Below are 24,575 nucleotides of genomic sequence, written 5' to 3'. Positions count from 1 at the left end.
ACCAGTACTGTGCCATGTGGTGCCACACCGCGCAGCCCCTGGCAGGTCGTGCATGCCTGCGTGCGCTGCCTCCTGCCACGCTGGAGCTCGGCAGAGCCAGCGCTAGCTGTGCGCCGGGTTAGTCCCCTGGGGAGAAGCTGGCGAAGCCCAAACGCAGCACTAGCACTAGCAAGACGTTAGTGTTGAAATGACTGTTGCCTGCAGATTCACCTTGAGGAAGCCCCGGATGCTGCCTGGCACTGGGATGTTGGTACTACAGAGGAGTTTGGATATATGGATGAGCTGGAATTGCAACATGTGAACTTTATTGCTTCGAGAAATGACTGCAGAGCAGGCAGATCGGAACGAGAGACAACCCGCAGGCTACCCTCATCCCTCCTGCCCACCCCAACACACCCACCCCACCACCATTAGGTTCTCACAGAGCTCAACCACTCTGTGATTGCTGAGTCCATCTCCATGGCTCCTGCATCTGCAGCTGAGACTGGTCTTGCAAATCTAGCCCCATCTTTTTATTCTTACATGAGGGCAGAGGAGAACAGGCTGTTGATAGTCCTCTTCTGTGTAGTGCAGGCCAGCTGACCCACATCAATTTTTTTTTTTGGTCAAAGCTATTTTAAGACATGAAATTACAAGACTCGATACATGGAGCTCTGTGGGATTTTACGCTTGGAAAACAATCTTCAACATGCCCTCGAACATGAACTGTACTTTTCTGTGGTAAATCTGGATGGGAGCTACACATAGTCTCATCTATCACACTATCTTATCAACAAGTAATTACTGCATAGTCTTTTAACCAACAAATCCTTTAAAGGGCTTGTGAGTGAGGGTGCAGAAGGAAACAGATTTCAACGGACACGGAAAGTATTTCCTATGTGAAGATTTTAAAGGGAAAGCAGCTGTAAGAATGAAGATATTCAGAAAAAAGATCAGATCTGTTAAAATACTCAGATACTCTTCCGTGTCTGTGCTCAGAGCAGCACTTCACAAAATACATGCAAAGCAAACTTGAGTTCATTTGTCTCATTCCACTCTTGGCTGTTCTTTTGGAGGACTGGGAGAATACAGCTGTAGAGTACAACAGTTTAAAGCCTGAGCTCTTGAAACATATGAGGGTAATACTTCTCCATTTTAAAATACAGATGGATTATTTCCACAGATGATTTGCAGATGTAACATTTAGCTATTTAAAGACTAGAGCTTTCTTTCAACACATTTGGAAGCGCAGTAGAAACGCTTGTTTGTGGCAGGACTTAAACTGAAATTGTAGAGCTGTTCCATTAGTACCCATAGCACCCATCACATTTTTGCTCTTTGTTTCAGTCAAGGGTTTCCCTTTTTTGTCTTTGCCTTTTCTCTATCTCACACTTGGTTCTTTTCTGCTGGTGTCCATAGCAGCACCCACTGGTAGATTGCAATGATGCTGAGATGGACTTCTGCCAGGGGAGGAACAGAACGAGCGAGCAACAGGCAATGCAGTTCAAGGTCATTCTGGGTTTTTTCCCTCCAGCAACGTACCCTTCTAAGAAGCAGTACCTGACTATTCCTTCAATCTTGATAATCTTGGTAAAGTGGGACTCATTTCGGTTTTCGTTTTATCTAATGTCTCAGTGGGAGGCCAGTAAAAAACAGCTAGGCAATGAAAGTTTATTGCAACATGTGCTAACAAGTACAACATTTAATGCAGGACTTTTGAGTTGCCTTCAAATGCTTCTAGGACTATTTAAAACATATATTCGCTATTGTGTATAGCAGAGAAGGTGCCTTGAATGTATTTATATTTCTTACTATTTCTGTGTCTTAGGGAAGACACAATGTGCCAGGCAATTGCTGCTTATTAAAAGATTTAATCCTACCTTAAGACTCACAAACAAGAGATCGTTGTGTAGACAAATGTCTAGAGGAAAAATACAAAGAAAATATGATGCTTTTATAACTATTTATGGACTTCATACATTGCTACCTATAAAAATGGTTAAACATTGCCAAGTCAAAGCTTTAAAGAAAATCTGGCATCATTAGGATAAGATTGCCCACGTGGCTGAGTTGAAGACTTTATGCATCCATGTTGTGATCATTTTGTCCAAAAGCATAAAAATACTTGGGAGAGAAGTGGATGGAGTAAGTAAGAGGTGTATGGATGTTGAGGTCATTATTGGAAGATGGCAGGCATAGATGAAAGGACACAGAATAAAAGGCAAGATTAAATTAATACAGAAGGATTTTGTGGGACATGCCAGAAGCAGTATGTATAATGGAACTGTATTACTTAGATGTAAGTACTGACACATTTGGGGGCGTATGGGGTTTGAAAAATGTAAGAACTAAAGGGATTGAGTGTGCTGTCACCCCAAGGAGTGGAATAGAGCCAAAAAAAGATCATTTGAGGTGAAATAGAAAGCAAAACTTACTGACTGTGCCATTTATTTGCTTCACATATTTGCTTTCAGTTACAGCCATCCATTCACTGTTGGCGTGTGTCCAAAGAAAAATTTGTGAATCTCACAGATTAATTCTTAAACCCTTTCTTATTCAATCAATGCATCATAATTACCAATAATACCCTACAAAAGAAATCAAAACAAAAGAACCACCACCTTTCCCTACTCCTTTATTTTTTTTTTTTAAAAAAGCCCAGAAAAAGAAAGCTTGACTATGACACATCCCATAAAGGTCAACTAACTGGAAGCCTCTCGGGTGGCATGAAACAAGTATCCTTAGACAAAAGCAGCTTAGCAAAACCTCTTCAAATGTGGTTTTTAATTACTGCAAAATCTTCCCCCTTAATCACATATGATAATTTGTCCCGAGTACCAAAAATTATCTCTACATCCATGAAACATCATGGAGAGAGAAAAAAATATATCTTTTCTTGGGTATGTGGACCTTGGGTTGATAGATGGAGAACCAAGAGAGGGACTCAGAGGGGAGGTAAGTACCACATGATGTAGGTGCTATACCTACATATGGAAGATAATTTCTTTCTCTGAAATATCCAGTTTAACATATAAAACAGTGAGAAAAGGGGGAAAAAGCAATTATCCATACAGAGACTTATCTGTTTCTTTAAATATTTATAGATGGAAAATTAAAATCTACAGACATTAAACCCTAAACCTGGAAATCACCCAGTTCAGACGTGGGACTTTTTGAAGGTTATCAAAGTTAACCACAAGCTAGTTATACACCACAAACTCAGCTCATTTCCTGCTTAGTCCCAAACCACTATTTTAGCCACTGCCTGTGTAATGCTGTAAAAGTGACAGCAAGTTTGCTTTTAACTGCTAGGAACTTTGACACTTCTGCAGAGAGACAGAAATGGGTAGCCCTTTAAAAAAAAAGGAATGGTATGAATAAATTTGCAACTAAGCTATGCTATCACAGAAACCAAACTTTTAAAATTATGTGACCAAAGGCTGCAAATAATGATAGAGAGAAAAATTGTGAAGTTGCTATGGTAACTATTAACAATTCAGACAGGCTGTTGATATGAGATCTTATTAAATATGTCAAACCAAACATTTTATTTATAATTTAAAACTCCAACATTGACACTTTGCAGTTACCAGAAATTAAAAAGAAATTCAAGATGTAACTTAATAAAGATTTGAGAGTTAAGACTGAGACAACACTGTCATTCTACCTTGTCATTTTGCACATTCTAAAACACCTTCAAAAACTTTTTATGCTGAAATTTTTCATGCTTGGCATAGCCTGGAGAAAAGCAGAAGCAAAACCATCCAGCTTCTTTTGAATTACCTTCTTTGGGAGGGGGAGAGATGGGAACATCTTGATTTTTTAGCTCCTGACACAATTGCTTTGGCGTTTAAAGATCACATTGTGATTGTGCACTATACACTGCTGTCCTTACTTGGAAGAAGTTATAGTTGCTCCATTGTTTTTGCATCAATGAATCTAGCTAACTTAACAGATGAAACAGCAGAAACTTTCCCAGAAAAACAAACCTCTTATAAGACACCAGTTCTACAAAGCACGGAACTCTTCACCGGGATTACTCATGTGCTTGAAATTAGGCATGAGATCAATTTACAATGCAGTCTAATTTATTCTGTGGTGCGATTGCAATTCTAAAAAGACCACTAACGCATTCATGTTGTGTTACAGAAGCTGGGGTCCTTCCCTGCTTGTGGGAAGAACTGTAGGTCCCTGGGCTTGACAGAGAACCTGCTGAAGGATCCCAGGTCTCACACCACTTCACTGACAGATGGCCTCTGAGACTACGTACGCGCTATACCCTTAGTTGCCAGCCTTGTTACTCTGACCCACCTTTGGGCATCCTTATCCCCAGAACGACACTCGTACCTTGGCTGTGAGCGTACTTGGGTCTGAGGGGCTGTGGCCACCTACAAGTACCAGCTGACATTGGGGCTCATCTTGTGGCCGGTTCATCATGTAGTATGAACAGTCAGATGTGCGGTGGTAGCCTGTTCACAAAGCCCTGGGTGCCGCCATGGCCACCTAATGCTAATTTTATGCACAACTGAAAGTTACAGAAGTGGAGTGGAGGAAGAGTAAGAATAAGCATTGTCCAGTAGGTTGGGTCACGGTGCGATCCTGCAGCAAGGTGCCTGCTGTAACGCACATTCCCAGGGAGGCAGGACTTGCTGTCACTTGAGAACTTACCACTTTGCTCTGCAAATTTCTGCACTTGTCAAGTAATAACCCTGAAATGGCACCGATCTATTTATAAAATTACTTTTTGCTGTAGAGAAATTCTGTAACATAGCTCTACTGTACAGACCCACAGCTAACTAGTTTGATGATACTTACCTAAATATCATGATACGTTCACTGTTTTTACCTTACATTGCAAATAAATTATCTGTTGTTTTACTGTTTTCACCTCTGCAAATCATAATTTTTTGAGCAAGATGTATTAGGATAGAGTAGTGAAACATGCATTATTCAAATGTCAAACTACTTTGTTTTGAGCCGCAGACTGGGCCTTTGACAGTGTTTCCACAGGCATGGCTGGCTTCAGAGACTCCCACCTCCCCCTCTCCCGAATCATCATGCAGTCGTGCCCTTGGTGTTGCAATTTCCACCCTTTCAGAAATTCTACAGACATCTGCTTGCGTCACCACTCAGTAGCTCAAGTTTTAAATAAAAATGCACTGGAAAAACTCTGCTGTGGCAGCCTGTTCTAACCATCAGGACATTTCAGGTTTCCTCATGGAACAAGGTACATAAGAAATGGGCTCCAAACCAGTCTATGTTTTCCTTGATGACCATTTTAAACACAGCCTTTAATTCTTGATCCAGTTAAAATTCAGTGCTTGCATATTGCATGCAAAGTTTCTGGTTACTGTTTACCGTATACATAAGGCAGGCCAAGACACGCCTCTATTCATCCAGCTATTTGCAGGTGCTGTTAAATCTCTAGCAATCACATAGCCTACATCTAATACTTCTAATTAGCTTATTTAGTAATCGTGACGGAAACAGAGGAACACATTTACTGGTGTCCTCTCAGATATCCTTAAAAATGAGGAATGTCACTAGGGGGTTGTCCTGATGTGGGTGTTTTTTCAGCCCAGTCAGTATGCATCACTTTAACGTGACTGTGATCATAGCCCCATTGTGCCTGCCATTCCCAATTAACAGAATCACCCATCCTAGGGCTGAATTTATCGCTGCATGTGCAGCTTACTGGGACATGAAGCAGTAGTCTTGTAGTCTTCAGGCCTCTGAAAAGAAGCCATGCCTCTGGGAACTGTGCTCAACTTTTCTCAGCTGTGAAATCTCTGTGTTGCAAGACATGTTCCTGTCACATATTTTTCCTTACGGCAGGCTGAATGTTCCCCTTTTTTGATGACTCCAGTATCATCAGTGAAATATCAAGATAAACAGAAATATATTCAGGAGATAGACTTGCTGTTAATCTTAAAGTTACCATTCAGCCTTGAAAACTAGGACAGGTTTGCTTATCACTAGGAACATTCAGTTTGCACCTGCACAATGAGTTATTACATCTGAACATGGAACAGCATCAGGCTTTTTTTTTTTTGCTAAAAATTGATGTGTGTGCCATGTTACACTTTCCAGCACACAGCTAGTGTTGTATCATCTACATTGTATTGCATGAATACGACAAAATTCATATGTGAGGTGCCTATATGGCACAGCACCAGCTTTCTCCTGCCAGCATTAAGCAATCTTACTTTTGGTGAGTAGAGGAGCCGTAAGCCACTTTTATTGTACAAGACCTTTTTTGGCAAAAAGATAGCACCAAGAATTTCAGCAGCAGCAACCAAAAGGCTGTGCATAGTGCAAAGACATGCAATATCTGTTTGTATCTCCAGGGACTTTCCCTAGATTCTGTGGCAGACAGAGTGCGAAGAGATTGCTCGCAGATCTTTTGTTCCTTCATCTCTTCTCACCAATTTTCATTTAGAATCAAACGTTTTTGCTGGAGGCAAAAGGTATATTTTCTGGCTTCATGTCCCAGAATTGCTGTAAATTGTTCTTGCACATGTCTGCAGCTGACACACGAAATATGCGAACTCTTCTCCTGATTTATGCTTTATGCTCTGCATGGAGCCAGCATAATTGTGAAAAAAATAAGTTTTCCTTGAAATTCAGAAAGTAATGTACACTGTTTGAAAATGATCCTACAGCATCTTACTGCTGCCCCCACTGGAAGAGTTAGTCTCCAGTGTGTATCTTGTAAGAAAAATTGAAAAGAAACAGCTTTTTTTTTTTTTCAACATCCCTAGTTTTAAAACTCAGCATTAGAGAAGATTTCCTGCTCCCATCACTGCATTTGGTAAGAGAGAAAACTTAGGAAGTAAGTTTAGGAAATTCATTAAAGGCCACTTTTCCAAATGGACTTCCAACCAAACTTTTAACTACAAAACCCTAGGCCAAATTATCAAAAGAGTTCACCTCCCATTTGGCACAAGATGAAGGACAGACTTTTCAAAGCATTTAGCCACTTGAAGTTCTCAGTGTGACACCATTGGCCAGATTTCCAAACTTTCCACTCACTTAAGGACCTAGAAGCGAGCTGAACGCCTTTGAAAACGGTTATTGGGTTTGGACACTTCAAAACTATATTGTATTGAATATAGTCCAGATGCTACACAACGCTACTCTAAGTATTTATAATTACTTGATAAAATACAAATGTTTCCTTCAGTTTCTCCATGAATAGTTTTTCTATACTCCTCAGAAAACTTCTGAGTCTATGAACAGAAAGTTTCCTTTCTGTACTCTTCAGAGTTCTTATTCAAAAGCTCAGATTAAATGGCCCTTGGCAGTTTACTGACAACTAGAGTAACTTCCCCCCTTTCTCTTCCAGATTCATAAAGAAAACTAAGATTAGCTCTCTTCACAAACAGCACATTCCTTTATTTCCTTATAAAGACTTTGATACAACACTTTGGCTAGGAACCGCTTTTATCGCTAAAATTACACTCATTAGAAGCTGAAGATACTGAATGAAATAGAGCAATCTCAGATCAAAGTAGCCCGCTCTTAACTACATAAAAACAAATCAAAGCAACTAATAAGAAACAGGCTAAACACATCAAGGACCTAAATGATTAATTACATTTAGCAATTATTTTGACAACTTACTAAAGCAAGACTGCACATTACTGACCAGCTTTTTCTAAATTAGAGCTGATCATATTTACATGAAGAAAGGAACGATAGTTTAGCCATTTAGCAAGTTCTTTCCTACCAGCAAAGAAAACACAGCATTCTTATCAGAAATAACTTGACCACTATAAAATATGACTCTCTAAACTACATCTCTTAAAGCTTTCTGAACATTGTACAGTGATCCTATTGATTCCATAGTTACAAACTGCAGTAGCAGTAATTGCATTTTACTGTGATCACAAACCCAAATATTTAGGGTTTGACTACACGCAGTATTAATTCATTTATAATTAGCAAGACTACACTATGCTTTCTATTTCTCAATGATTTATCTGTGCTATCAGACAGCTTTGTGAAGGTAAGCTTATTATTACTTCTTTTATCTGCAGAAGTTTATTAATTTTTTTTTTTTTTTTGCTTCTCCTGATATGGTTTCAGTTATTAAAAAGGCAATGGAAGAAGAAGGGGAAGTTTCGAAGTACAGCAATACAAGACCAGAGTGAATTTCACACAAGGAATGAGGATTGAGCCACCTGCAATAAGAGTTATGTTCACTTTTCATCTTTGGCAGCAGAGATTAGGTTTAGCATGTTAATGCTGTATGGAATAAAATGGTCTAAAGTCCCCAGACAATTCGATATATCCAAAGACAGACCTGCAAGTCTTTTAACGAAATCAAGCATAACATCTAAACATATTAGTGCGTTCCACACTAACTCAACTTTGTATTTTTAACAATAGAGTCTGATAGATATGACAGTGTTGGACAAACAATTTATATTTATCACTTGCTGCAGTATGAAGATTATTTGTATTCAGACTCAATTCTGTCTAGGATTTAACACACTCATGGACCAAATAAATGTATCTTATTTGTTATCTCATAACATACAGGAAGAGTGATGGTAATACGTATCTGGTGTTGAATGGGCAGGTCCACAGGCTGTTTAGGATGGCTTTGTGTCCTGTGCAGTCTGTATCAATATATAATACAAATATATTCAAACTTGATATAAGAAGTAGATTTTTTACAGTGAGAGCAATCATTCATGGGAACTACCTCCCCAGAACATGGTTGCGTCCCCATCACTGGAGGGTTTTCAAGATGTGGTTGGACAGGGTGCTAGAAAATCTTATCTTGGCTTCCTTTCCTGCACAAGGTTGGATGGACCATACAGTCTTTCAAGGTCCCTTCCAACCTGGGCTGTTCTATGATTCTGTATGACTGTTCACAGTAATGTTCTGCAGGTATGCACAGGACAGTGCAGAGATGCAGGGACTGCCGTATCATAGAGCGGTGTCCCCACCCATGCTCTTCTTCCTCATCACCCTTCTCAGACATACCCCTGTACAACCACAACAGTGCTCACTATCTTCTCAGACATTTAGATATGTCTAGTGTTTCAAAGATTTACTTGTCAACTGCTGAAGCTAAAGGTTTAGACTTACAGAAAAAGCTTAGGTTCTGGAATACAGTTACATGGCAAATTGGAAAAAGAAATATCCAACACCCTAGTAGTTATGTGGCAATTCCCATGGCAAATTCCCATAATTGTTTTAGAAATGGTTGCAAATACATCACTGTTACTTTACTTCTAGGTGCAGAATTACTCTGTGCCTAAGAATTCTGGGGTACTTTCAAAGAGTAATTAGAGTCCCAGAAAATACCTGAAGTAAGACATGTACAAGCATTACCCCTCAATTAGACAGTGGAGCTCATCCTGGACTTACCAGTGAAGTCCAGCACTGAAAAAACCCCAGTGGGTGAAAGGCCGGGAGACTTGAATGTTCATTTAAATATACCTCCAGCCCATGGGCATGTCCTGGTGGATGTCCATTTTATAGAGCAGCTACCAGCACAAAATGTATTATCTGAGGCAGACGAAGAAGAGTGTCTGCGGCAGCACAGATGGACACAGCAGACATAACTGCAAGAACTGTTTCATGGAGGTGGATATCGTGCGACCCTTCTCCCATGCTCCAGTACTGGCAGCATAGAGGACCTCCTGGCTCGCTCGGAGCGCCTCTGTTACTCAGCGCCTGGCGGCAGTGGCTCGAAGCACCTTGTAGATCAACCTAAACTGACGTTATAGACAGATGCTGGCAGGTGTCAGTAGCTTGTTGGATCTGGCTGGGGTTGGGACTACTGGTATAGCCACCTTTGACCAGCAGCTGTGAGCTTCTCCCTGCCGGGTGCCAGGACCCTTCTGGAAGGGCTCTTCCCCTGCAGCCTGCAAGGCCGTGCCCAAGGGCATCAGCAGGCTCCACTGCCCGGGACCGCGCTCACACTGCTGTATGAGCTGCTGCACAGCTGAGGATGGTACAGCAGCGCTGACGTGGAAGTCCTGCATGTCCTTCCTGCAGCCAGTGTTCGGGGGGATGCTATTTACCTTAACAGAGGGGTTTTCTAGATACATCATTTCATATTTGTTTGCATTTTTGGGCCCCTGGGCCAGACTGTTTTGAAGAGACCTCAGGCCAAATTCTGTTTCCAGCTACAATGCAGCTGTTCTGAAGGAATTGCTTTGACTTCCATTGCATTGCTCTGGATTAGCACTGTAGTAACAAAGGGTAGAATTTGGATCATGGTATTCTTTCTCTGCCATCCAAAGAAAAAGCAGGTTTGTATCACAGTGCATCAGATGAAGAGTTTTGGAGAAACACAGAAAATGAGTCCTGACAGTTAAAAAAAGAACCCCAAAACCCAGGTAGCTCAATTGAAATGACAAAGTCTGCTTTTCTGACTGCTTGGTTTCATTTATCAACACCATTTAACTGTACATATACTTTTAAATTGCCTAAAAATAACAATGTGAAAAACCCAAAGATGTTTTTAAGCTGTCCAGGGGAACCTTAATCACATTCAACTAAAGTGCTCACTCAATTCTCAGATCTAGTTTAAACACTTATTTTTGTTCTCCTGTAAGATTCATGTGAAAAGCCACCATAGCCTGGGGTTTTGAAGTTGAAAGATTATAATTTGGCCTTCTGGCATGTATCTTTGTCAGTTTTTTAATCTCTATATTAAGTCTTTCAGCTTTAGAGAGAGACCAACTGACGTTCCCTGAAGCTTGTATATTCTTTCAACACCATAAAAGAAGTCAGCCATTGTCATTTTCAATCTAGAAGTTTTATTCTCTTTGTTCTCACATTAATTTGGCTTACTAGTTCAATTGCCTGTGTCGGGTTCAAAAAACAAGAATTAATGTAAACTGATTTCTACAGCTATCTATAGGCTGCTGGTCATACAGCCTGATATCCGAACGTGATACAAATATACTCAGCATAACCAGACACCTCAAATGGCTTAAGAGATAAAACCCTTTAAATAAGCTTGAGACAGATCTGAATTTATTTAAATGTCTGATTCTAAATGTACTTATGCCTAGTAGTAATGTTTACCATCTGCCTGATTCTGTCTGATGAGGTAATTGTAAATCTATAAATAGCTTAACATATGCTGCACATATTCTGGCCTTAAATATAACAGCCTTTGTGTAAAACAACTGGAAATAATAAGAAGTTATATTAGTTTGGGCATTATTCAGGGTAAATCGAGAAAGAAGTATAAAGGGTTTGCACTGTATTATTTGTATCTTCTCCTCCAAAGGCCTGGTTAAAACCAAAGTGTTGTTTATAGACCCAATTCTAACAAGTTGTCAGTACTTTCTGTGATTCATACCTACTGAAATAGGCATTTGAAATGTAGTAAAGCAGTTACAGTCAGAGTAATGTATACTGTAAACCAATATGAGAACTACATTCATTTAAGAGGAATAAATAGTTTTTACTCCGTGAATGACTAACACCACAGTCCAGTGGATGCTTCCTTTTCTTTTAGAGGGTAGAATATGGGAAAATGATGTACCGGCAGAGCAATTATGAAAGCTCAGCTTGAAAGAATGGCTTTAGAGCCAGATTAGGGGATCTTGACACTACTGTACCTACAGCCATTGTATGAGCAGTCAAAGTGCTGTTTCATAATTACAACTAAGAACACCATTAATGCCAATTATCTGCAGAAAGAATTGTAATTGCTCATGTGCACTCACCTAGAATAAAACCATAGGGAAAGGAACAAAGCACTCTGAAATCATACAGCTTTTGAAACCACGCTTATGGGCTCACATCACTACGTGATGGGGAGACCATGAGATGTAAGCCAAGAAAGCCCTACGGCTCGGTAACTGGGTGATATTCCTTTCTGGATCACGGTTCTTAGAAAAAACATTCAGTTAAGAGAGAGATCATATTTTCTCTTGCGTGATTCATGTTCCAGAATCAAGACTATACTGCGTATTTCCACAAATTAGCTCTGGAAATCTGACATCAGCCTGTTCATTTCAGCTGCTTGCAATGGCACCCAAGTGCAGGTGGGGGGAAAGTGATACGTTACCAAGTTAGAAACAAAACAGCACGTCACCCTCCAGACCCCCTCCCAGTGGCGTGGTCAGTCTCTGTCTTGTCTGTAGCATTGACACCAAGCTTAGAAAAGTGCCCAAAGATAGGTTCAGCTGCCTGCTCCACACAAGTAAAATTCTTAATGTGGAAAGCCAAGAGCAGGGATTATTCTAAAGTTTCTTACTGAACGCTGGATTCATTGAGCAGGACCTTGGCTATGATGCTGCGAGCTGTGCGGTTGCACTCTGCGACACATGTGCAAAGAGGCGGTTATTGTGTTTCTTGCACCATTAATTAGTCCCTGATGTTTACGTGGGCTTTTAATTTAATTCATCGAAAAGTCTTGCTCTGTTTGTATTTAACGAGGGTTCTTCCTGAGCATCTGTTTCTTGACCTTCAAAGCCCTCACCTGGTCCAGGACTCTTCCCAGGTTATTCATTATCAGGATGAAACTTCTGGAAAGTAGGTGAGAAAAGACAAACCAACTTCCAGCTGTGTGCAACTATGCCCAGCCAGACATCTTCATACCATATGGGTGGCTAGACTTCAATCGGGCAGGACTGAGAAGCTGAATGGCAGACGGAACTGTCTGAGAAAACTCATCTCCCCCAGAACTATCATTGAGAGTGCCTGCACGTTTGATGTAAAACTTTCCTCTGCCTTCAAATGCCCTGTGAGGCTGGACACCCAGCTAACTGGATCAAAATGTGCCCAGTTCTGCCTGGGATAGATAATACAGTTCATCCTGGCCTTCCCAAGGGGTGCACTGCAAATGTGCACATCGCACTGCCAAAGTACGGCAGCTCTGCCTGCCCTGAGCACAGCACAGACAGTCTACACGGAGGAGCAGCAACCCTCGAAGTGAACTGGATGGAGGTAGGAGAATGACAGTAAGGAGACTGAGCACTGTGGAAAAGAATAAAATAAGTGATGAGTACGCAGCAGAAGTGGTTTTAGTGAGAGGGCAAAGAAGAACAGGGAGAACCAAAGGAGAACTTCAAAGCATTACTTATTATTTTTTTAAATATTTAAACAAAAGCATCATCACAATACCAATTAGTGCACTTAATTATTTGTTCTGCGATCATCAGCAAAGGATACATGTATTAAAGAATGACAGATACTTACAAAAGGGTTTTAGAAATGCGCTGGGGTATTCCTGATGTGTTCTGCACCTCCAGTTATGCAGAGGTGTGAGCTATACATTGTCTCACTTGGGAAGTGGGTGGAGGGTGGTGGGAGGTGAAATAAGGAGGCAGGGTCAGATGCTCCTTTGACGGTAAAGGAATAATTTAGTTCACAGATTACAGAATTCATGTCAGTTGAGCTCAGAGTCTCATCCTATTTTCACTAAAATAGATTTGATGAAACTTTTTTTTTTTTTTTTACTCCTCAGATAAAAATTCTAGATAGTCATTTAAATACCTGAATCTCTGTACCACTTTATTTTTTTTTATTACTTCATTATAGGGCCAAAGCCACCTTCTTTTATATGAATACTTTCAGTCATTTTACCTAACTTGCAATTGTGAACAGATTATGACCTTTATTTCTTTTGTATCCACTGGTGATGTAGCAATTTCTAAAATAAAGACAGAATGGAGCTCATATCAAAGCAGACTGTACTTCCTGCCCCTCTGAAGTAGTAACAGATGCTAGAAGAAAGGAAGCGATGAGGTCCAAGACAATAAACATCCAAAACATGTGGAAAAGAAAATGCCAAACTGTCTTAATTCAGTTGTGCATCTCTACTAGCTTCTCTGTGATTTACCCATAATACTCAAGAAAACAAAAATACTGATTTCTTACATAGCTGGAGTGTCAGGAGAATCCTATTTCTGACTAGGTTGCTTTACAGTGACATAATTAAAACCCTTTATGATCTCCATGCTACATTCAGACTTGGGTAGTCCTCACCCAAGACACAGTCTCTATGAAGTCATGTAAAATTGAAACGGTATCTTGCTTCTCCCATTTACTCACTTTAAGCTCTCAGGATAACCAAAATTTGCTGGGTCCCAGACACAGCCTAAATGTGTGCAACATCCACATAAATCTTAAAGATTTTTTTACAACATTGCTAGGCCCCTGATCTGAAGATAAACTTCTGGAAGATTCATGCAGTTTAAATTGCTGTTGGGCGAGTGAAATCAATGGGATTACCTCAAATTTGGGTCAGTGTAAATAGAACATGAACTATGGCCAGCAATGCCAGCGTGTCTCGGTTGCATACGCCAGATGATTAGACCTGATGCACTAGGACAGGGGTCCTCAAACGTTTTAACCAGGGGGGCGGTGCATGGATGAAGTGGCAGGCAGTCATCTGCGGCTGCTTGGGTTCCCCCCCCCAACCCCCGGTGGGGGGGTGTCTGTAAATACCGGGGGCCGGACTGAGGACCCTGGGGGGCCGTATCCAGCCCGTGGGCTGTAGTTTGAGGACCCCTGCACTAGGGTGAGTGAGCAGGTAGAGGATGGAGTTGCAGGGTGCACAGCAATTCCTGAGGCCAGTGCCATGAAAACAAAATATAATATTACTTCACTTTATCGTAACTCGCTAGTACCATTGCCTAAATGCCTACACAGCAAACGTTTGCTTGTACCATTATTTTATCTGTCGCTGGGAAATTATTAAGATAGTTGCTGTTACTGTGCTGATTTAAGGTACTGGGCAAACATTCCAAGACATTTTAAATTGTTTCATTTATGGTAGAACAGAAGGCAAATGACTTCTATCTTTGTTCTCCAGTATCATTGTAATGCTATGTGCTGGAACAGCCTGTGGATGGTAATATTAGTTAACTGCTTTTACAGAACAATGACTTAATGTCAAACCCCCAAAGCGGGGCTTGTTCCACCTTTTGTTTTTGTAATGATATCATGAAATGAAAGCTACTTAAAAACAAGCACATGAAAAACATTTGCCACCCTATCATATCTCACACACATTCCCACTGCATATTTTCTTATGTAGTGACTCCATTTCTCCTTCAGTTATCTTTTGAAGCCTTCTTCTCTAACACTTCTCTGATACTGATAAATTTCGCTCCCTATTTGAGGGCAATGTGAGCTTGTATATAAACAACAGGGTTTGTAATGCAAGAATCCTCAAGGCTATCTCCTGAACTTCCTTACACTAGTAAGGGGTTGCAAGGGTACAAGAATCCATCCTTGAGGGAGGCACAAAAGGAAGCAGAAAGCGTTATGTGCAGTGATGCAGGGAAGCAGAAAAGTGTTACATTTTTGTATCAGTAGCTAAATCACACTGTACCATGGATCAACTATTGCCAGTAACAGCACTATTTCAGGAAGAGAGATAAGGATTTCAAATAACTATTACCAAAAAGCAGATTGTTCGTAACAACTGGTACACAAAACATGAAATAAAATCAAGATTTTTTGTCATTGAATTTAGTGGGAATAATCTAACACATGCACTACCTAGCCTTTACAATACTTTGGGTGGAATTCAATAGAAAATTGTAGATTTTCCCCTACCATTTACTTGAATCTACCCTAGAGAGTTACTTAAGATTAAATGAAGAATTTGCCTATAATAGCTATTAAGAAGTTCATTACGTTTAATTAACTTTTAAATTATTTCAGTCAGGCCTCTAAGTGAACAATGGTTTCCTTTTGAAGGAATGCTGCGAATAACTCCAGTGTTGAATGTTATTGTATGATTAAATTAAGGATCCTATAATTCCAACATATTTCATAGCAACAACACCATGGTCTTTTGGCTGTGGTGCTAAATGGAGATGAACAAAAAAATCAAGCACAGACTATACACCTACGGGCACTGGAAATAGTGTCTTCTTACGGGTCATGGAGAAATTCAGATGCAAAACTGCAAGACACATACTGTACTTGTAGGGGGTAGGAACAGACCTGCACTGCAAATTTCAGCAGCTACAGGGGCTGGACAATCTAAAAGATCCTTCCTTAGAACTGCACATGCATCAGCTGTTGGTGTACTCAGTACCCAGCCAGGGCAAAAATTTCTCTGCACACAGACTGCCGTAAGAATGGTATAAGGCATTTGCTAGTCAAATAAACCAATGGCTGCTGGAAGAACAGACTCAAGTTATACCACTTCATGTTTGGTACAGTCTTCATAATGAGCAGGTGGAATCAAAGTTTTAATCCTGCTAGCAGGTGACCTTTTCAAAATTCTGTATTTTTAATGCCTATCAATTTTCTCTCTTTCTTCCAAGCTCCTGAGATTGTAATCAAAGATGAACAGGAATTGCCAGAGAATTACTGAATACTGAAAAAGCCAAAGAGTTAAAGACGGCTTACACCCAGGATACGCCCTAATGCAGCCACGATATCAGATTTTTAATAGATTAGGTGCAAATATGCACATTAGCAAACTAAACAATGTAGTAATATCCACAGAGAACAGGTTTCATCGATTAAATCATAAATATAGTATCTTATTATGCTTTTGGGGAAACAGGAACATGAAAAGCAATGCATGCATTTTTTAATTATAAGAGGAGGGAATATGGCAAACCTTTCAACAGCTGTTTATCATGAAAAAGAAGTTACAGTTACCATTCCCCAGCCATACAGTCTGAAAAAACTAAAAATTGTACATTAATAAATTATAACAATGATGCATGAAGCTAATATAAAACTTTTGAAGGCAGTTTCTTGGTCCAGAGGGAGTTGTCAAATTTGCTATTTGTGACTTTAATGTTACTTGGAATTTCTTCTAGGGCATTTACAACTCCTTTTGTGACTCTTCATCAGCAGTTTCGCAGACAGAAAAGGCCTTGACAATATACATTTTCACTTTCTGCATGGCTGACGGACTTCATATGCTATATCCAATTTAAGGGTAGAGCAGTAGATTACATTGCTAGAATATAGAGAGCCATTGCCATTGAGACTGAATCATTGCTGTTTATAGTAATTCCTACTATTTGGTTTTTGACAGCCCTTTGTGACTGGAATAGAAGATGATGCTGAGATTATTGTCAAGCTACTGTAATGGCTAGTAGTGCATGAAGTCTGCAGCAGATGGACTTGAACTTATGAGCTCTCAGATTCTCAACAGCCTTTCAAATGAGCAGTGTCCTCCTTGGCCAAGTGTAATGCCACTGGCTTTGACAAATCCTTATTTCAGAAGATGAAATATTATTTCAGCCAGCTTTCTTTGTTCTATTTGAAATGTTTTATAGGGCTTAATTTGAGAGGTAGCTTAGAATTGAAAGAGAACAAATTGATTTTCAGTTGTGTGAGGTACACTGCGTTACAGGTACATCCAAGCTGAACAACAACAAAGTGACCTGACACAGCCAGACCACTTCCAAAAGGGCCTCCCAGCCATTTCCATCACAATACGCAATTGGTCTATATCTTTCTTTGGCTAAGCTCTTAATTTTTCTCATGATCTCCACTAATTCAAACAGACCTTTAATCTGGCAAATGTGAAGCAATAGTAAAAATTTGTTTGGCATATGGTACCCCAGAAGGATTCTCTTGTAACACAGACAGCTGCTATTGACTTGGATGCCATTTTAGTTGCTGTCAAGAACATGGATGGACAGCAACTAGCTTGCATCGCTGCAGGAACGTCTTACACTGGATCTGCCTCACTAAAGGCCCCTTACAGAAGCACTTTTCTCTCAGGTCACTAGTTTACTGACTGCTTAGTGCAGTGCAAACTGACCATTGTTCACAAACAGTCAGCTGTTCGTGCCAGAAGCGGACAACAGAAATCCTCTAGAGTGAGCTGAGCTTCAGCAGTTCTCTGGATATGATCAATGTACGCCAACAGCCCAGTGCCTCCCGGGCAGGCAGTCTAAGAGCCAAGTGATAAATGCTCCAAGGGCTGGTTTAAGACTTTGTCAGATTATTTTGTCCAAATCTAGAATCTTTGTATTAGGATCCATCACTCCTGAAAACCTTTTGCTCTTTTTTGCATATCATGAGCCTGTCTTTATATTCTAGCGTTACAGTTTGATCTTTTATTGCATTGCTGCTGTTCAAGATTCTATAGTTAAAGTTGTGTCAGCACTTTTACTACAAAACCCATTTACGAGGGGTTTATAACGCAGCCATAAAGATGTACTACAGAATGAAAGGTGGTGTACAAAGTCTCAGCGTGGGGCATTGTCTTTGGTTTTTAACACTTTTTTATAAACAAATTAGACTTGCTATTTTAAGCCTTTATGAGTGTAAAACAATTCCAGTTTATAGGTTATTGCCTATATAATGTGGCAATCAACTGTTATTAAAAAAAAAAAAAGTAAAATGAACCAACTTATAAATATTATGATTAAAACTGATTATGGAAAAAGTGGAAATTTGTGACAGTAAAGGCAATCCAGTTACATGTTTCCTTATGCGGGTGAGCTGTGCACTGAGAACATGCTGAGATATACAAACCCATTTTCCTCAAGTGGATGGGGGAGTCCAGTTTAGGGGGTAAAGTAGGAACCTGGTGAATCGATTCCCCTGGAATCTCTTTCCCTGTGTTTGTGGTGCAAGGACACCAGTTCTCCAGTGGAGCAAAAACAGGGTAATGCATTCTTCCCTCCTGCAATACCATTGGAGCTGGCTTCCTGAAAAAAAGGTGACCACAAATGCTTTCAAGTCACAGAATGGTCGGGGTTGGAAGGGACCTCTGGAGATCATCTAGTCCAACGCCCTGCTAAAGCAGATTCTCCTACAGCAGGTTGCACTGGATCACATCCAGGCTGGTTCTGAGTATCTACAGAGAAGGAGACTCCACAGCCTCTCTGGGCAGCCTCTTCCAGTGCTCCGTCACCCTCAAAGGAAACAAGTTCTTCCCCATATTCAGATGGAACCTCCTGCGTTTCAGTTTGTGCTCCTTGTCGCTGGGCACCACTGGAAGGAGCCTGGCCCCATCCTCCTGCCACTTGCCTTTAAGGTATTTGTAGACATTGCTAAGATCCCCTCTCAGTCTTCTCCAGGCTGAACAGGCCCAGCTCTCTCAGCCTTTCCTCATAAAGGAGATGCTCCGGTCCCCTCATCACCTTCGTAGCCCTTCACTGGACCCTCTCCAGGAGTTCCCTGCCTCTCTTGAACTGGGGAGCCCAGAACGGGACACAGCGCTTCAGCTGCGGCCTCACCAAGGCAGAGCAGAGGGGCAGGATCACCTCCCTCAACGACCTGCTGGCCACCCTCCTCCTAACGCACCCCAGGATCCCGTTGGCCTCCTTGGCCACCAGGGCATGCTGCTGGCTCATGGGCAACTTGCTGCCCACCAGCACCCCCATGTCCTTCTCCACAGAGCTGCCCTCCAGCAGGTCAGCCCTGCGCCTGTCCTGGTGCGTGGGGCTGTTCCTCCCCCGGTGCAGGACCCTACACCGGCCTTTGCTGAACTTCATGGGGTTCCTCTCCACCAACCCTCCAGCCTGCCCAGGTCTCGCTGAAGGGCAGCGCAGCCTCTGGTGCATCAGCCGCTCCTCCCCGTTTTGTGTCATCAGCAAAGAGCAAGTTGCTCATGCACCTCTTAGGTGTGATATGTTTCAATAAAAATATGCTGATGGGGTTCAATGAAGGCTCGAGAGTGCCTGTTTTGGACTGTGGTTTAACCTCATTACTGGGCCTCCAGCCATAACTTGGTCATGAGTATACTGCCTTTCTTCTGTCTCAGCCACATAGCGTTACATTTTGAGGCTCTCTGCAACCCCCCTCCATGGTTCAGAGGATGCTAGCTGGTTGATCAGCTTTCCTTGATAAACTGCTTCAGGACACTGGGCTTTGATGAATAAACTCGCAGGTCCTTACCAGTGAGTCATCCCCCAAGATGAGGGCCCAGTAGCCCACTCAGGACCCACAGACCACAGGAAACAACACAATTAATGAGCCCAGGGGGACTGCCAGGGAAAGCTGGTCATACTGCTTGCAGTAACTGAACTAGCTTGGATTATCTTCATGGAACCCTGTGTTGGGCCCTGGGGACATGTCCTTAGGTACACACAGTTCCCAAGATGAGCTGATAGATTACGAGTGTCCCACTAATTGACTGCATTTGTGAGTTCACTGACGGCCCTGGCTTTGGCTGTGGTGTGTTGAGACTGGGAGACTAGTGTCAAAGAGCATCTACTATAAAGGGCGTTCGAGTGTAAGAGCAGCCCTGGCTATGTACATGTATGGAAGTTATCTGCTAAAAAGCCATAGGAAAACTCAAAAGCAACTCATGCTGTCCCTGCACTGGGACCAGACGGGTACTGAAAGCTGCCCCTGTGAAGGCATTGGATGAGGCTCACTGGCCAACTCGGACATCAAAAGGGAAGCTGCATCAGCACAAACTTCAACCCAGGCTGCTCACAGCTTCCAAAGGCTTTGGGTGCTTCTCAGCTGAAGTATGTGCTGCCACTGCATTAAAAGTGAGGTAACAGATGCGCTGCTGCCTGCAGTGTGGAGAGCCCTGAAGTTCAGGTTCCACTGCCTTTTACTGAATCACGGATCTGAAGTCATTTTAAAATGTTAATATCTTGCACTCAATGAAAATGGGGCTGTCTTGGATTCTGATCATGTAAGCGCTACACAGATAACTTTACACATGGGACTTCAGAGAGCTGCCTAAATCACAGTGTGTTATTACAAACTCCAGTGAAGACTGGCACAGAAATCAGGAATGATTTTAAAAAACAGACCACAAATTCCAAAGGAATAACTACAGGCAATGAAGGGAAAGAAAAAAAAATAAATCAGGTTTTACAATGGAGCTAGCCACATATTAACAGAAGACCTATTGTTGTCCTTCCCATAACTACTGTGTATTAAAAAAAAAAATAATATGCTACAAATATGTTTTCAGGGGGGATGAAGCCTAAATTGTCTGCACATAAAATACCTGTGAAATATTAAAATAAACTTTTAACAGGCAAATTATTAGAGTATATTTTCCAACATACCTAGGAAGGAATCACTAAATTCTAATCTTTTCCTAAATATTTAAACCACCAATGCACTGCTTAGGCTAACAATGGGTTTCTACTGATGCAAAGGGTTCTGTAATAATTTAAAACAACCCTAAGAACTGCACAATCACCTCTGAGTGACCCCTGTTTTTTCTTCCGTTTAGTAAGGAAGGTTGCTGGCAGCAAGGTTGTTACACGAACTGACAAAAGCAAGTGGAGACAGCGAGCTGTGCTTATTTAAGTCTCTATTCTTCCATGCCACTCAGCTTCAATCCTGTGCCTGGCAAAACATCATCAGTATTCTCTGCCTCTTTTAACTAAAGGAAGCAAATCAAGAACCAGACAGGCTAATGGGAACTGAACCTCATTTCTTGGCCTCTCGCTCAACCTGTGAAGCCAAACGGAAAGCAGCCCACTTCTGCAGGCCTCGCGCTCCCCTCGCCAGCTGGGAAGCCGAGCACCTCCTCGCCTCCCGGCCCCGCGGCAGGCAGCACGCAGGCTGCTCTCCCGGCTGCGAGCGCCGCGGGCCAGCTGGGAATCCGACTGCTTCTCCAGGTCTCCTGTCCACTTGCCAAACAGAGTCTGCAGGGCTCCTTTTCCACTCGCCCCAGCCAGTTAGGAGATGATCTATAGGGCTATTATCACAGTTAGCTAAACAGTCCAAAAATCTCCATATGAAAATGAAGTTTGAGGAAGGGGGACCAAAAGAGGAATTTAACAGGGAGAGGGCACCCCCTGAACTCTTTCTCCATTCCCAGCGTGTGAAGTCACATTCAGGGGCTTTTATTTCCACCCCTTCTCCTAACTCCCCTTAACCTGAGGTGCATTCAGCTGGAAATAGCAGCGACATTAGAGGGAGGAAACCGAAAAAGCAACAGCTACCGACTAGAGCTGGTTGAAAGGTTTTCAACAAAACCTGAAACTGCACGAAACCCACCTCGTTTCATATTTCACCGCAACTTGAAACTCAAAGCAGATTTGTTGAAAGCTTCCCCGAGGATCGTGGTTCCAGTCCCAACTGGCTGATCCATTTATAGTACAAAACTTTATTAGACAAACTGAGGCCGGTGCAGCTGGGCTCTGCCTCACAGCTCTGAGCCATGGAGGAGAAGGGCAGCCTGTCCTGCCTCGCCGGACCCCAAACCCAGGGAACCGCCTCGCCTCTCCGTCTCAGACCGACATGTGACAGCAGCAGAGGGCATATCCCCCCAGTTCCCCTTCCGTATGGGATAACCAATTCATTAAAGGATCCTTGGAGGTCAAGAGCCTCGGGAAGGACAGGTGCAAAGAAAAAAGCCTCCTCTCTCCCAGCCAGGAGAGGTCAGGTTGCTTTGCCCCCCTCCATGCACAGGCAGCCCTGTCTTTGACCCGTTTGTCTGCTTGCGGTTTGTCCACAACCAGATGACTGTTTTTACTTGAATTAGCTGCTGCATTCAGTGATTTAACAGACACTTTCTGTGAACAAAGTTCTGCCTTCAAGCTGCTTACAGACAGACAGGCTGTTCAGGCACCGTCCGCGCAACTGCACGCTTTAAATAGTCAGTGCAAATCAGACTGTTTCTGGTCAGTGAGTCAGTGGCCATAATTTTTATAGTTTTATGTTGCCACTGCTCACATCCATGTGGATGCCAGCAAACAGAAAAACCCTCAGGCAACCTCAAGTATACCCGCAAGCCTCAACTGCCCCAAATGGCCACAATCAGCAAGTACGCCATCATCCTGCCTGCGCACAGATCATTTCACCAGCTTTATTAATAGCGATACTCAAAACTACATTTTCCTTTTCCTTTCTTTCTTCTCTCCCTGTATGCTTTTCCAGCTCTAGTTTGAGTTTTGTTTTGAAGCACTGGATTCACTCATACATCAAAGGGAAATCTAAGGCGTCAGAGCCCACATAAACAGAAAACAAAGGCACTGTTTACCAGGCAGAAACTTGCTGAGAGAGAAGCAGCTGAGTTTTGCAAGGCTCACCCACTGACTGCCACCTTGGAGGTACATCAAACATCATTACTTGCTCAATACAGTCAAAGATTTCTCTTTCAAAGCCTCCTAACATAATGTCTTATTTGTATTACTGTAATACTGAAAAGTCCCAGTCCTGACCAGTGCCCTAGGAGTACCTCCCCCATCGAATCGGCAAACTTAACTGAGTTTTGCTGGACGAGAAGCAGTCCAGGTCTATGGGCAGAGAAGTCCCTTTGGGCTAATCTAGACAAAATTAGGTTGGAAGGAGCCACTCCCTACCGTGGTATCTCTAAACTGGGCATCAACGCTAAGGATTAACCTTCCCTCACCCAAGGTTTGTACTGAGGCAGGGGGAAAAAAGAAAAAAAAAAAAAAGAAAAAAGAAGAAGGAAAAAAAAAAAAAAGAGATGGTTCTTGTTCTAAAGAGTTCCTGTGATATTTACAATATACTTAGACTAACATATAGGGGGATTTGCCCATATCTTTGGGGTCTTCTCTTCTTATTCTCACTTAAATAAATGTCTTCCTTTTTGAGTAGTGTCAAGAGAGACTCTGGCATGGGAATGCACCAGCAAACTGGCAGTTTCACACACAGCATTGCACTTTCCAGGCCAAGTATAGAAAGCCATAGTAGATCCAAACCCCATCTTCCTTCCATCTGGCAGAGCAGGATACTGATATCCTTCCTATCTTGTAGTTTCACCAGATACGCTTTCTTCCCTTGGCTGAGAATTATTAATTTTTGTTAGAATGTCTGTTCACTTTTTTTTTTTGTTGTTTTGCTTATGCGCCAGGCTGCATACAATGTGTCCAGTATTCTGAAAATACAGCTGAGCCTACCAGCCTTGCACTTTCCTTTGCTACACTACGCCTGTTCCTTAGAGCCGAGATGAAAAAGAGGGGATGGGTATTTAAAATGACGCTCATCTCACAGCCTCCATACGGTATGAATATTTTTCCTTCATTCTGGCTAAATGTTTTGGCAATTAAATGAAAAACACACAGAAATGATAAACTTATTCTTCCATGATACTTATCCTTTATCAGTTTCGAAAAAGCCGACATTTTTAGCTGCGCTACTTATTTCCAAACTGCAACAGTGAAGAAAGCAAAGAGAAGGGCGTATTTTGGCATGCACAGCTTCTAACAAAATACGTGTAATTTAAAACTTATCCTTCCAGAAGCTTACAGAGATCTACCCAGAAGCTAATTCAGGGATACAAAATTCAGCCTGCCACTGCTTGCTCCGAGGAAGCACTGACTCCAGAGTGCCTTTGCCTGCAGAAGCACAGCGTGCCTTCAGTCCGCCCGGCCTTCGCACAACATCAGGGAGCTCCTTGTTGGTCAAAAATCAATGCAAACAAAACCCCCAGTTCTGATCACAGCCCAGAGGAAGCCCACTCACAGGGTTGTAAGGATTTTGTTTGTATTATCATCGCCATAAATGAGAACAAAATAGAGGGCGTTACTGCAAGTTCTGGGTAGCCTTTAGAAATTTGTTGTTAATGTTTATTACACTGGATTTATAATCATGCGTTTCATATTAGACTCAATTTTCTCCAGTCTTGCAAACACAAACCAGAGGGTTTAAATCGAAATGATTAGTTTCCTTTTAAAATGTGGATGTATTAATTTGGCCTATAGGGTAATAGCTTTATTCTAAGAAATGCACAATAA

At 41.8% G+C, this 24,575-nt stretch overlaps 1 protein-coding gene across 1 annotated transcript in view; it reads right to left on the bottom strand.

The window, feature by feature from the left end:
• Positions 1-24,575, bottom strand: part of SEMA6D (semaphorin 6D) — a 138,135-nt gene that overhangs the window by 92,194 nt on the left and 21,366 nt on the right. The window lies entirely within an intron of this gene.

The sequence above is a fragment of the Falco peregrinus genome, chromosome 1, assembly GCF_023634155.1.
Source record: "Falco peregrinus isolate bFalPer1 chromosome 1, bFalPer1.pri, whole genome shotgun sequence".
Lineage (NCBI taxonomy): Eukaryota > Metazoa > Chordata > Aves > Falconiformes > Falconidae > Falco > Falco peregrinus.
The sequence above is the reverse complement of the archived record's forward strand: the minus strand, read 5'-3'. Positions and strand labels throughout refer to the sequence as shown.